The 15,224-nt window shown below is 38.3% G+C and overlaps 1 pseudogene; it reads left to right on the top strand.

The window, feature by feature from the left end:
• Nucleotides 1-6,265: 6,265 nt before the first annotated feature.
• LOC140636058 (actin-related protein 2/3 complex subunit 1A-like) lies at nucleotides 6,266-11,859 on the top strand (annotated as a pseudogene).
• The last annotated feature ends 3,365 nt before the right edge of the window (nucleotides 11,860-15,224 follow it).

Below are 15,224 nucleotides of genomic sequence, written 5' to 3'. Positions count from 1 at the left end.
AGTCTGCCTCACAGGTTTGTGCTCTCAGTCAACACACACAACTCATATGTTGCTTTTGCTTTGAAAGAAACCTACTCATTACCCTAGTTAGCTGATCGCTTTGAATGTTCATCTTTGAAGTAATTTAATTTACATAAGGTTATTTCCACCTATGTGGTTAAGAGATATAGTGAAGCTATCATTGATTTTCAGAGAGTAGGCAGTTTGAAAACCATCTTAAGGTTAGGACAGTTCTGAGCTAGGTAATCTTTGGATTACATTAATAAGATGGATATTAAATAGTAATGTGGCAAAATCATATGTACCCTTGCCTTTAGTTAATTGAAATCATTTATCAAACTGTAAATGTATATACTTTCTATCCCTCCTTATTCACATATATATCACCTTAAATTCAACATATATATGTGAATATGTACCTATACACATGTGCAAATATATATATATGTCATGTATGTATGAATTTTTTAAAGAAGTAAGGAAATCTAAATTAAGAACATAATAATAGGAAAAACAAAATGGAGCCAAGAATGAGGATAGGACACGAAAACAATGTTTCAAAGTCATATTTTCAAGAGCTGCATCACAATTTTGGGTCTGAAATTTTTTGGACCAAAGCAGAGGAGGGAAATAATATGGGGTGTTCATGTTATGCCAATTTAAAAATATTTTTATGCATTTATAATCACATAGTGATAACAACTTTACTATTAACATCCAGAGTTAATCAGAATCTATGAATCTCCTCCATCTCCCAGAACGTCACATCGTTTAGCGTACTTTTTTAAGACCACACCATCAATTTATATTTTTAGATCTTTTGGAATCCTTTTGATTGATTGGGTGTATTTGCATATTCTCTTATCATTATGTTTTTGATTCCTGGTTTTTCTGATTCCTCAGGAATAAAATTTCTTAGCAATTGAGTTAATTTTAGAGTCAATTATCAATTCCTATTCAAACTTAACTGCAGGCTTTATCTTTGCTTACAACTTTTTTCTTATATCATCTTCTTTCTTGAATTCAGTTTTTATTTTGTTATGGCACATTATTTCGTATTTTTTCAGAAAGGCTATATATAGGTGTTCAGCTCAGACTTTGCATACTATAATTTGCCTTGGTTTTAATTTTTAAAATTTTTTAAATCTCCTCTAGTTTTTAAAGTATAGTTTAATTTTGTATGTAAATTCTAATTGTCTCTTGCTAGAGTATTGTTCTGTTGTCTTCTAGCATCTATTGTAGGTGAGAGGTCTGATGCTGTTTTAATTCTTCTGTCCACTTGGTTATACCCTATCTCTTTAATAGTCTATTACAACTTCCTACTTAATGTCTAGATGTTATTGCTTGCACTACTGCTGATGGGTTCTTTCAATATGAAGAGACTTCATCTGGCAGAAACTTTGCTTCTGCTCTTGTTTTTGCTACTTATTTGATTTTTTCCTTCTCTTTTTTATTTTCTTTCTTGAACGCCTACCAGATGGATGGCAGAACTTTTAGATAAACATATCTCATCTTTTCTCTAACTTTATATATAAATATAAAATATATATGTATAAAATATATATGTATAAAGTATATTTAATATATATATTTAAAGATTTTATTTATTTATTCATGAGAGACACATAGAGAGAAGCAGAGACATAGGCAGAGGGAGAAGCAGGCTCCCTGTAGGAAGCCCAATGTGGAACTTGATCTCAGGATCCAGGGACCTGAGCCAAAGGCAGAGACTCAACCACTGAGCCACCCGGTCCCCCCCTCATCTTTTTAATCTCTTTTTTCTTCTCACTGAATTCTGATAGGATTTTTCTGCTTACCCCTCCCTCTCACTATTTTAATCTGAAGTCTCATTCATTCTGCAGTCCAGCCCATACTTCAATAATCTTGATGATTTCCAAAAAACTCTGTTTCTTTTTCACTGCATGCTGTTTTGAAAGGTTTTTTTTTTTATTTACTATCTTTTCCTTTTGAAACTACTTGTAGTTACAAATTGATTCTTTCCATTTTCTATATTTTTATTCCTCAGGAATTAGTGTTTTGTTGAATATTGTGCTTTTTGAAACATTTGGTTGACCTCATGTAGTTGATATTTGGTTGCCTATATATATCTAAAGATGAGTCAACCATCAAAGATTGTTAACTTGAAGACCATAGAGCAATAAGGATAGAATTCAGGATGTTCATGCATTTATATGGGGGAAAATGATCTTATTTCACTTGCTTAAAAATGAAATTTAGCAATTCCTTCAATTATGAATGTAGGCAAAAACTATAGGAGTATTAGCAGTATCACAGACATTTCCATATCACATTAGTTTGTAAGCGTGGATGATAATCATTGCTGCTTCAAAATTTTAATAGTGTTTGGCCTACTGCTAGATCTTGTCATTTTATGTACTAATAAAGAAGCAAGTATATTTTTATATTATAATTTAAAAAAATATTTTGAGGGATGCCTGGGTGGCTCAGCAGTTGAGTGTCTGCAGTAGGCTCAGGGCATGATCCCGGAGTTCTGGGATCAGGTCCTGCATTGGGCTCCTGCAGAGAGCCTGCTTCTCCCTCTGCCTGTGTCTCTGCCTCTCTCTGTGTCTCTCATGAATAAATAAATAAATCTTTTAAAAAATACATTTTATACTTTCATTTTGATGTAATTGGTTTCCTTTATAATTCTATAAATTTTAAAAATATCATACATTTCAAAACATTATTCTGAGAAGGGCTCCATGGGTTTCATTAGACAAAGAAGTTCACGTGGCACAAAAGACACTAAAAACCCCAGGCTAGGCTGATCACTTTGATTGCTGGAACACAGTTCATCAGCCTAGGGAATGATACTTGTCCCTTGCTAATTAGTATAGGAACCCTGACTCTGTTGGTTCTGCAAAGGAGAGGTTTTGACAGGCTTGGGTGTAGGAGGTACTTGTTTTCTTCTATGAGATCTCCTAACCCTTACAGTAGTGAGGGGCACATACTTCCCCCACAGTCCATTCTCTCCATGCTGGATTAGAACTCCCATTTTTATGGGAGACCAGTATTTGTGCTTTCTGCTTAGGGCAACACCAAAATGGCTCTGTCTGTGGAGGTGGGTTCAGCTATTCTGCTGCCCATTCAGCGTCCATTCCTCTTGGCCCCTGTTGTCTCTGATTCACAGATTTAATCTATGATTCTAGTAGGTAAACTCAGATTTTCAGGAAATTGTCTCCTTCATTTGTATGGAATTAAGATGTGTGTGTGCATGTGTGTGTCCTTTGAGATTTGCAGTCAATCTGATTTCATCTACCAGAAAATTCTTTCTGTTCATGGACACTGATCATATCCTTCTTGAAATTTTAGGTTTACTGTGGATTTACTTAGACTTTAATGCTTTCTTCAATTTGGTGGAGGTAGAATAGATGAACAATTATATTTAGCTGCTTTCTTGAATCAGAAATCTTGTCTTCTTTATATTGGCTTAAGTAAGGATTTAGAGTATATAGCAGTGGTATTCAAACCTCAAACTTGCAGACCTCTTTTAAAGAAAAGGCAGAGTTTTTGCAGACTTATAGCTAGAGTTTACTGACTTAGCTTTAGAAACACTGTTGTACTTCAGATCTCTACTGGATTTGTACTTTTTTTTAAGTTACTTGTAAATAAGGCAATGATTATTCTATAGTTATTTCCTTTGACCCAGCATACCTCTCATCTAGAGGTTTCTGTGGTCTGTATAGTTAAAATCATATTCTTTGGTGAGACACTCATATCAGGCATTTATAACTGTGCTTTGTTTGGTTGCTGCTTGAAAACAAATTTAGTAAAATTTTATTTGTGCTTCTATCTTGGTTATACTCTTGCCTGTTATTCAGGTGTCTCCTATGTTGGAATATCCGTATAGATCCAGAGCAAGTCACACTTTCAGGGACTGACAACAGGAAAATTCTGTATGCTAGATTTTCCCATATCAGAAAAATCCAAGTAATTTGACATTGACACAAACATTTAGAAGTATTTCAGTTTGTAGCAAATTACTTAATTTATCATCACTTAAATTTGAAGATTGAAGACATGGTCCCTGCCTATATTTTTAGCTTATTAAGTAAAGTTTTACTTCTTGAAATTATTTAACTTTCATTTTAGAATTAACTTATAATGTAAATTCTTCTTAATTTCAGTTTTTAAATGATCTCAGAATGCTTTAAATAGTCAAGAAGAAGAATTTTGATAGGAAGAAGAGAGAATTGAAAAAATCATGCCGCCTCCCCTAGTTTTAAGTCTAAAACTCAAAATCTCAAAATATTAGTTCCATCTCAGGTTGTAGTTAAACAAAAGAGTTTTAAGAGCTGGCTCCCTAAATACACAATGCAAACATTGGTAAGATGGAGCTGAGTTTATTGCTTGGTGTGGTGGGGAAATAAGCACCAACTCACAGAAGGGGAAAGGTAAGGTCAGAATTTATTGAGGATTGGAAGTTTAGCTTAAATCTGATCTTTTGCTGTGGGGAATTGATTAGAATTGGGTAAGAAGTCCAGGATTGGCAGAAAGGTCAAGGGGAAGATTTTGAGACAAGGGATTCAAAGACTCCAAGGACACACCTATCAGTCAATACTTTCCAATGAAGAATTGTTGAGTCTTTTGAGAAATTCCTGTAATGAACATTCACACCATTTTCTTGATTGGGTAGGACAGTCTTGGAAAAGTAAGAAAAAAAAAAGTTAATAGAGACAGTGGAATAGAAAAATCACATGAATGTAGGCAGTAAGGTGTGGTTTCCTTTCTCAGTGCCCAGACTGATGTGTGGGTAGATGATTTTACTTCTCAAGATTCTCAAGATTTATCTGGATTGTGTAACCCTGCATTTGCTCTGCAGTCAGATCTCACTGAGATCCTAATTCCCTGCTCCTCCTCACTGGAAGGTGGTAGAATAAAATCTCACCTCAAGCAAGAATACTGATTGTGTAACTGGCATATTCTGAAGTCTTTGGATCATGACAGATATAGTGTGATGCTCTAAAGTTCGGATGTAGGAGACAGAAGACCTGCGAGTCAGTTACTCCAGTCCCCAGCGTGGGCAGAGACAGGACATGTGGGCTACCAGCCTCACACAGTGTGACTTTGTAGGCAACAAGAGGGCTTTAGCTATGGACAAACAAGGGCCTAGAGGTGGATAACTTATAAGTAGTTTTTTTCCAGAGCGACCAGTGAGATTATCAGGACAGGATTAAAAACAAAGACTCTTCCAGGGTGGGTTTCAATGATCTTTTCAGTGTAGACGGCTTTTTAAAGGCCTCCAGCTGCACCTTAAAACAGCTGTCACAATGTAAGACAAATAAGTCTCTCCTGTGACAAATATATTCTATTCTTCTTCTCCCTCCAAATACATATCACCTTCCTACCTGTATAGGAAAGATCAAAATTTCCATTTTATTAAAATTTGCACTGAGGCTTCTGTTAATGTATCCTTTTCTATCATTAAGGTACTTCAAAAGGTACATACATGATACCCAAAGTACCAGAGCACACATCAAATTGTTTAGTGCCTATGTATTGAACTGAAAGAAAAAAAAAAGAGGATAAGTAAGAGGAAAAAATACCAATTTCAAAATCTTATTTCAGTGATGCTCAAAGGATCTCTCTTGCTTTCACAAGTTTCAGAGAAAGATAGGGTCCTTTCTTTCTTGTAGCTTGGAGTAACTTTCTTGCCAACCGCCCATCTAACATCTGTCACTAGAAAGCTATGTGCTGGCAAACTGGCCTCAACAGTTCAAGGTTGGAGAACCCCAGCCAACGCCCGAGGGTGGGACAGAACCCAGGCGCCAAGCAGTATCCTCGGGCTGCTAATTTGCTGGACACACAGAGCCCTGTTCTGTAACCTCCCCCTAGGTTGTGGGTGAGTGGAACCCATTAACATTTAAAAATATTTGCAGAAATCAGAGGGGTGGATAAGGTATTTCTGGAGGGCCAGTACTCAGTGCACTTTCATGCGTGCCAAAGTTTGCTGGCACGGCTCAGCCTGTGATAGAGAACATCTGGGCGACTGCTGCTGTAGCATATAGTGGGGCGGAGGGCAGGGAACAAAGGGGGCTTGTGAGAGCATGTTCCAGGGGGGAAATGCTCGGTGCAAAGGCGGCCTTACTTAATGCCTATCCCAGGCTCAGCTGGGGGAAGGGATTGAGGACAGGCATGGAAGGTTTTGCCCTTCTGTTGTCTTGATAATGAATGCTGGAGACAGAAGCAACATTGCACTGGCTAGTAGGGCTGCAGAGATCTTTGTTTCCACTGCTCGACAGACATGTGCCTAAATGTGAAGATGCAGCCAACAACAATCACCCCCATTAGCCTCCTAACTGCTGCTCCTTCTCTTGGAGCCACATGGTTGGGGGGCAAGGGAGCAGGAGGTAGATTGGAGGGGAGGGAGGGTTGCTAGAACATTTCCAGGCCAGACAGATTGTCATTGTTTCCCCTATTGCCAGTCCCATCCATATGGAAACAAGATAAAATGAGTTGCATATCATGAATAGGTATATTTCGAACACAAAAGTGCTTTTATTAACTGAAGGTTAAGGTCAGTCTGTTGAAAATCTGTCATTTGTGAGTAGAATTTTGTATTGGATTCTGATTTATGCATGCCACACCTTACTGAGCATGCATATCCATGTAAGAAAAATCCATGTTTAGGCATTTATTAAGTCACAGGAGGCTTGAATTGCTGATATATGATAGGGACCACTACAGTTCTTTATAAGAATGAAAAAACTACTACCTCCTTTACCAGTCAGATATGGTTTGGATACAAGCTGGTCTAGGTGTTCCAATAAATGTGATGTATATACTTCATTTACAAAGTCCTCCCTGTCTGTACCCTTTCCTCCCTGTCTGTACCCTTTGCTCTCTAGGTCATTGCTACCTTTAGTGCTCAGTTCTAAAAAAAGAGTCCCACATTTTTAATATTGCTAAGAGCTCTCTGTTCTGTGGATTCATCTGACAACCGAGACAAAACACTTAAAAGTGCTACGGGGTTTGTGATGGCAGGGATGCCAATACTAGTTGGCCTAAGGGTGCCAAGTTTCTGGAATCTTCACAGTCCATTCATTTAACAAATATTTATCAAGTGTCTACTGTAATGGACTCTAAGGTTATAATATTCAACAAGATAGTCCCTCCTTTCCAATGCTGGGAGCCCCAAATAATATACTTGATACTCTAAATAGTGATTTCTGGTAAAAACTTTATTCAATTCCCCTTATTGCTCTGATGACTTTTATTTTATTATATTGGCCTCTACTATTTTAGATTGTTCACAATATTTTTAGACTTACACTACTAAGATCACCTGTTCTGCTGTTCAAAAATGGCTACTAAATTGAGGCTAGTCTGTGATTTTGAATTCTAAGTGATCTGATATCCATGACTTGTCTGTCTGTCTCCCTAACTTTAGTCTAAAATAGACCAATTAGTGTCTTAAGAGGTTTGGCTTTGGCAAAAAGTAGTTGAAAACTATTGTTAGTCCTAGGTTTGTTTAGAATTTGAGTTTACTTCAATTATTTACGTTAAGAATTATGTTCTGCTACTCATGGTTTCACATTTCTGATTGCTTATTAATATTTTAAGATTTTCTTTTACCCTTACATTTTTTTCTGAGACTTTCCCCTCTCCTTCTCCTTCCTTTTCCGAGCAATAAATCAGATCCACTAAGTGGCAGATTTATTCCAGTTACTCCAAGAGAAACCATTTTTCAGACTAAAATCATGAACAGTTACTTCAAATCCTATCAGGTATTCTCTCTCTGAAATATAATTATCATGAACTATAAATTCCCTTATCTCAGAAGTGATAGGCATCTGATGTTATGTAGAAATAGAATCTATAACTCGAACTACAAAACAATGATCTTGGCCAAGTTTTAGTCTGATGGAAGCTACCAGAAAAAAAAATGCATATTAACACCAAATTTTGCCTCTATCCTTGCACAACTATGTATCTGTTTATAAGAAACTGTACCCTAAGTGAGTAGCTCCACTCCCTTTTGAGGTTAACTGACATCTCTATGCAATTATTGCCTGTTGTATATAATGGATATTCAACTGTTAAATAGAACTTACATTCTTGAAATCAAGACATCTTAAGGATTGAGAAAATAAAATATTACTCTTAGTATATCAGTGACGTAGAAGTTGACACCAAAATCCTGAAAATACTATAAAATGTATCCAGCCCATATTAATTGAGAACAAACCAATATATAGAATGTTTCATCCCTAAAATTTTAGGTCCCTTTTATATTATATGGAGACTCAAATGCCTGAAATGATTCATTAGGTTCCAAAGAAAATGTAGAAATCATCATTAGGCCCAAGAGTGATTCTCTGCATTCACTATTCTGAAGCAAATAACTGAGTCTTGACTAAAGCCTTAGGAGATTCTACTGTGATTTTGTTTCTTTCACCAAGCTAACTACAGTGAGTCCTTTGAAATTAATCCTCCATTTAAGAGTAGTGCTAGTGGTATAGGTCCATGTCATAATTTCTTCCTTCATCTGTATCCAATCACCAACAGCATCTAATATTTGATGTCTATTCCCTTTGTTCAGTCAGTTGGCTCATATCAACCTGTTTTAGCTCAGAAGGTGCTGAAGTGACAAAAACATCCAGTGGTCAGTCTTACAAATGCAATGGCTTATTCAAATTGCACATGGTTAGACAGTTGGTTTTCAAAGAGGTATTCTGAGTTTGATGTCAGGGGCCCACAGCCCATGAAACATCTCAGGAGTTCAGGCCACCTTACATGGTTGTCCATTAGTCCAAAGCTGTCCACTGAGATAACACTTCTGCATACAGCAGAAGAGTTTGGAGTTGCCCATCTGGACGTGATGGGGAGGATCGACTCAGCTGCTACAGATGATCCAAAAAGCTCTATGTCTTTCATGACTCATTTTATACCCTTATTGTAGTCCATCTCTGGAAGAGCTCAACTGTCTTGTCAGCACTTTATCTGCACAGTGGCCCTGTTCTGCAGCTTCAGCCAGTAAACACTGTCTTTAAGTATCCTTCATGTAAGGAGATGTAACACATTTATTGAGCTGCTTAGGCATTTCTCTTACACAACTCTACAAACAACCTCCACTTCTGTCTGAGATCTGAGCTCTTTATTTACTATCCGCTTGGCCTTGAGCCCATCCTTATTCTACTGCATTATCACTGGTCCCTGAGCAAGACCCAAAGTGTCATAACCCACACAGCAGTCACCCACAACCTCCTACTGGCACAATTCAGTCATCTCTAGCATGCTTATTTCCTCTTTAATGTGAACACAGCAGTTTTTCAAGTATCAGCTGATGATTTTGACAATATGAATATGTACTCATAATCATGAACTGTCATTAATAACTTCCCTGAAACTTCAGAAACTCAGCAGCAGATATGATATCAGAACTCACCCGATCTGTCAGCCGCTCCCTCTGGGCCTGGGTCCTCCGCCCGCGCCCGCCTGAGCCTGTTCACGTCGACTGACCAGAATCCGCGATTTCTCAGCTCCGAGCCGGTCCGGACTGCCCCATCCCAGCTTTCTATCCTTTGAAAATACCAAGAATAATGTCCCTGCATCAGTTCTTACTAGAGCCAATCACCTGTCATGCCTGGAACAGGGAACATACCCAGATTGCTCTTAGCCCCAATAATGAAGTCCACATCTATAAGAAGAATGGGAGCCAGTGGGTAAAAGCTCATGAACTCAAGGAGCACAACGGACACATCACAGGTATCGACTGGGCTCCCAAGAGTGACCGCATCGTCACTTGTGGGGCAGACCGCAATGCCTATGTCTGGAGTCAGAAAGATGGTGTCTGGAAGCCAACCCTGGTGATCCTGAGAATTAATCGTGCAGCGACTTTTGTCAAGTGGTCCCCGCTAGAGAACAAATTTGCTGTGGGAAGTGGAGCACGACTCATTTCTGTTTGTTACTTCGAGTCTGAAAATGACTGGTGGGTAAGCAAGCACATTAAAAAGCCAATTCAGGGCATCCCTGGGTGGCTTAACCACTGCCTTTGGCCGGGGGCGGGGTCCTGGAGTCCTGGGATTTACTGAAAAGTAAATTTTTCCTCATCTAAAATGTATGCTAGAAGATTCTTTTTTTCAAATAAAAATCTAAGTAGAGCTGTGAACTCCTTGGAGTCTAGATAACTAATTAGTTCCCATCTTAGAACTCCTGGGGATTCTGATCTAGTGTAGGTTATAGGATGGGTTCAAGCAACTATATTTTTATAACAGACCATCAAGCACAGTAAGGGTTGAAAATGACAGTTAGGTTGTCGTATTTAGAGAGTAGAGGCTGGCAGAGGGCTGAAGAAACTAAAACATAAAATCCAATCTGATTCCATTTAGGGAAGACAATTTAGCCAATTTCAATGATCACTTTAAAAAATGCATGACTAATGCAATATGAAATAAGTTAATCACTGGGAGAATCACAGAACTCCTGAGCTATGCCTACCTATTACAATAAGTAAAAAGTAGGGGATCCCTGGGTGGCTCAGCGGTTTAACACCTGCCTTCAGCCCAGGGCATGATCCTGGAGTCCCAGGATCGAGTCCCACGTCGGGCTCCCTGCATGGGGCCTGCCTCTCCCGTGTCTCTGCCTCTCTCTCTCTCTCTCTCTCTCTCTAATAAATAAATAAAATCTTAAAAAAAAAAAAAAAAGCCTATTCGCTCCACGGTCCTCAGCTTGGATTGGCATGCAAACAATGTTTGTGGCAGCAGGATCGTGTGATTTCAAATGCAGAGTGTTTTCTGCCTACATTAAAATAAAGAAAGAAGAAAGAAAGAAAGAAAGAAAGAAAGAAAGAAAGAAAGAAAGAAAGAAAGAAAGAAAGAAAGAAAGAAAGAAAGAAAGAGAAAGAAAGAAAGAAAGAGGATGCAAAGCCAGCCAGTACGCCCTGGGGCAGCAGGATGCCTTTGGGTCAGCTGATGTCAGAGTTTGGTGGCAGTGGCCCTGGTGGCTGGGTGCATGGGGTGGGCTTCTCTGCCAGCGGGAGCCGCCTGGCTGGGTCAGCCCTGACAGCACTGTACCTGTTGCTGATGCCTCAGAAAGCGTGCAGGTCTCAACCCTGAAAACAGAGTTCCTGCCCTCCTGAGTGTGTCATTTGTCTCGGAGAACAGCGTTGTAGCGGCAGGCCATGACTGCTGCCCAATGCTCTTTAACTATGATGACCGTGGCTGCTTGACCTTAGTCTCCAAACTAGACATTCCGAAACAGAGCATCCAGCGCAACGTGTCTGCCGTGGAGCGCTCCCGAAACATGGACCGGAGGGCCTCAACCGAAGGCCGCAACACAGCCTCGGAGATGCTGCACCAAAACGGCATCACTCAAGTGTCTATTTATGAGGTGGACAAGCAAGACTGTCACAAATTTTGCACTACTGGCATCGATGGGGCCATGACAATTTGGGATTTCAAGACCTTAGAGTCTTCCATCCAGGGCCTTCGGTTAATGTGAAGCTGAGTGAGCCTCCCAGATCCAGCATGACAAACTGACAGACTGACAAACCGACAAAATGTGCTGACACAGCCCCACCGTATGCATGGTGGTGAGCAGAGCCAGCCGCAAGGAAACACTGAAGACACATTTGGCGCCAATATCATTTGTGTGTTTTTTTGTTTGAATATAAGTGGTGACAGTGTTGGTTTTTTTAAAAGCAGCAGTGATTTGGGTTTTTGTTTGTTTGTTTGTTTGTTTGTTTTTACTATTTCATTCCATTCTTGACCAAAGCTTCTCTTTAAGTAGTTTATTATGGAAAATTGTCACACTAACTTAAAGGAAACGGTGGGAAATATGTAAATTGTCTGCTAAACAATTAAATAAAAATACTGAATGTGAAAAAAAAAAAAAGAACTCACCCTAACTATGGTTGTTCAGTGCTATGCAAATCATCTTGAATTGCTCAGTGTTGCCCAGAGAGGTGATTTGTTTTTCTTTTGTGTAAAATATCATTCAACTAAAAAATCTAACCTTAATGAAGAGCTACATTAAAGACATAGGGTTGAAAACAGGCTGAAATCACAGTGATGCCCAGAATGGAAGGTACTGAAATTAAATACTTCACAGCAGAGGGCAATCAGACTCAGTCTAAGCAAAAATGATTTTGCTCTTACAGAAAAATTGTATCTAACTCTCGCTTTAGTGAAAGGTCATTTTCAAAAGCAATATGTTAAGTTCCTATGAAATTTACAATGGTAAAAGTAATATTTATTTTTCCATTTTCCTTTGTAAATGAGTGTAAGATTGGCAGTGTGTAAAGAAGTGAATCCTCATTCAGGGATCTTGTTCCTCTGACTTAAATTTATTCCTAAGAGAACAGATAGCAACAAAGGTCAGACACAGTCACTGCAATAAAATCTTTGGTGGAACCACTTGAGCTAGTATCCCAATGTTTATAATCTGATTTTTTGGGCTTCATTTACCACAGAGGTGATTAAAGGCTTCAATTCATCTCCTTCCTGTAGCATGCCTCATGGGGAGAATATGTTGTCCCTAGTGATGTTTAAATAGTTCTCCAGCTGGTGGGTTTCTAAAGGTGTTTCTCAACCTTTTTATAACCTCTGCCCCTCTTTGATAAAGAAAAATCTCATGTTTCTCTGGAAATTATTTTATGCCCTGCCTGTTAAAGAGGAAGACCGCAATGAGTGAGAAGGAGGGAGGATGGCCCATGTGTTTCTTCATAGGCCACAAAGATTATATATGAAACCTTTTCTGTAGCTTTTGAAAAATCTTTTCTATTTATTTGTTGTTAGATATTGAAAAATAGAATATGGAACATGTTTTATATAAACTATGTATGTTCCATACTTTGCTTCTATTACCCCTCTCTAGATATGCAAGACTATATAGCAACTTGCCCTGATAAATGGAAATAACATTGTTTCTCAAATGTTAAATTAAATGAAAACTAAATTTTTGAGGCAGAGGATATGTTTTTAGCCTCTCTGAGGATAAAAATATGAATTTTTCAAATTATAATCTAGTATTTTAGCTCTTGAACAATCAGTTTTAGTACGAGATGGGCAATAATCAATTTCAGAAGATAATGGAAACACTATTGTGTCATTTTCTACTTTCCAGCCAAATGAAGGAATTCCTAGAAGACATCTTCAAACTATTAGTAATCACTAACAAGTTATATTCTGATGACTATTGTGCTTTCAGCTCTTCTTGCCTTCTCTAGATGGTAAAGTTTTCAATTGTCTGATGAAAATACATATAGGTATCCTTTATCCTATCAAATCATCTCCTATTATTATTGGTGAAATCTACTTTTTATTCTAGTCCTGAATTTCATATGGTTACCAGTAATCAGTCATTTTACTTGGAAAACTAGAAGCTTTATATGGATCTTCTGCACTTGTGAGGCCCTTTCACCTCCAATGATAGGACGTTGCTCTTTTATGTTTAGCCAACATAATCTCTTGTTAGAACAAATTATTTTAAGATTTGTGTGGAATCAGAAAAGACCCCAAATAGCCAGGGGAATTTTAAAAAAGAAAACTATAGCTGGGGGCATCACAATGCCAGATTTCAGGTTGTACTACAAAGCTGTGGTCATCAAGACAGTGTGGTACTGGCACAAAAACAGACACATAGATCAATGGAACAGAATAGAGAATCCAGAAGTGGACCCTCAACTTTATGGTCAACTAATATTCGATAAAGGAGGAAAGACTATCCACTGGAAGAAAGACAGTCTCTTCAATAAATGGTGCTGGGAAAATTGGACATCACATGCAGAAGAATGAAACGAGACCACTCTCTTGCACCATACACAAAGATAAACTCAAAATGGATGAAAGATCTAAATGTGAGACAAGATTCCATCAAAATCCTAGAGGAGAACATGGGCAACACCCTTTTTTAACTCAGCCACAGTAACTTCTTGCAAGATACATCCACGAAGGCAAAAGAAACAAAAGCAAAAATGAACTATTGGGACTTCTCTTGTAAAAATCTTTTGGTTACATCTCTGATCCCTTCAAGAAGCCACTTTTTAAAAAATATTTTGCTATGAGTCAGAAACTGTCAAGCATTCATTCATGTGCCCCCCAATCCCATAGCAGCCTACTATTATAGTCAGTGTCTTCTGCAAGGTCAATCAGCTAGTAAGTGGTAGAGCCAGAGTTCAAACCCAGATCCATCTAAGTCCAAAGCCTATGGTCTGCAGTCTGCATATAGCCTTCAGAAGTGATACTTGACTCTTCTTACAGCATTCTCTGTATCCTCATTGAATTACTTTTGGAGCCAATTAATTTACTTGATTTATCTTGTCTGAATGTTGGATAAATATCTCATACCACCTTGGACAATATGCAGGTCACTTGTCGATGTTCCCATTCTTGTGGTTTCCTTTTAGAACCTGAAGACTATTGGTAATCAACTCCCTGTTATAATAATTAGCTCAAGCCTAACTCTCTAGATGTCTTCTTTTATCTTGTAGAGGTTTTTTTTTTTTTTTTTTTTTTTTTTTCCTTTTGGAATTTCTCCTGTGAATAAGGAGAATAGGGACAGGCTTAGGTTTTTTTTAAACTTAAAATGTTAGGAAGTTGTCAATGGACATTAAAATATTGCTATCTGGGATCCCTGGGTGGCGCAGAGGTTTGGCGCCTGCCTTTGGCCCGGGCCGCGATCCCAGAGACCTAGGATCGAATCCCACGTCGGGCTCCCGGTGCATGGAGCCTGCTTCTCCCTCTGCCTGTGTCTCTGCCCCTCTCTCTCTCTCTCTCTCTCTCTCTGTGACTATCATAAATAAATAAAAATTAAAAAAAATATTGCTATCTATGCTGGATTAGCAAAGTCTACCCAAGGCTACATTTTGATAAACCGGATTTCATATGTGAAAGGCATTGGTGTCACAAGATATGAGGATGGTGATCGTTCTCTGGGAGTGCTTTTCTATCTCTGCAAATTGAAAACTGTTGACAGAAAAAAAAAAAAAAGAAAGAGAACTGTTGACAGGAATTTAAGAACCCAAGAGAGTCTTGATGGCAGTGAAAGCTCTGTATATTAAAATACACTACTTGGAATTTCTTTAGTGAGGGCAACCAAATTTGAGGACCACTTCATTTTTCTTAGGTATCTTATTTCCTTAGCAACAATACCGGTTCACTTGATGGAATTTGGTCCTGGAAATTTGTGATGATGAAAATAATTAATATTGCTATACTCTAAAGCTAAGAGGTAAAATCACATGTGACAATTTTGACCTTTTT

The sequence above is a fragment of the Canis lupus genome, chromosome 6 (assembly GCF_048164855.1).
Source record: "Canis lupus baileyi chromosome 6, mCanLup2.hap1, whole genome shotgun sequence".
NCBI classification, from domain to species: domain Eukaryota; kingdom Metazoa; phylum Chordata; class Mammalia; order Carnivora; family Canidae; genus Canis; species Canis lupus.
The sequence above is the reverse complement of the archived record's forward strand: the minus strand, read 5'-3'. Positions and strand labels throughout refer to the sequence as shown.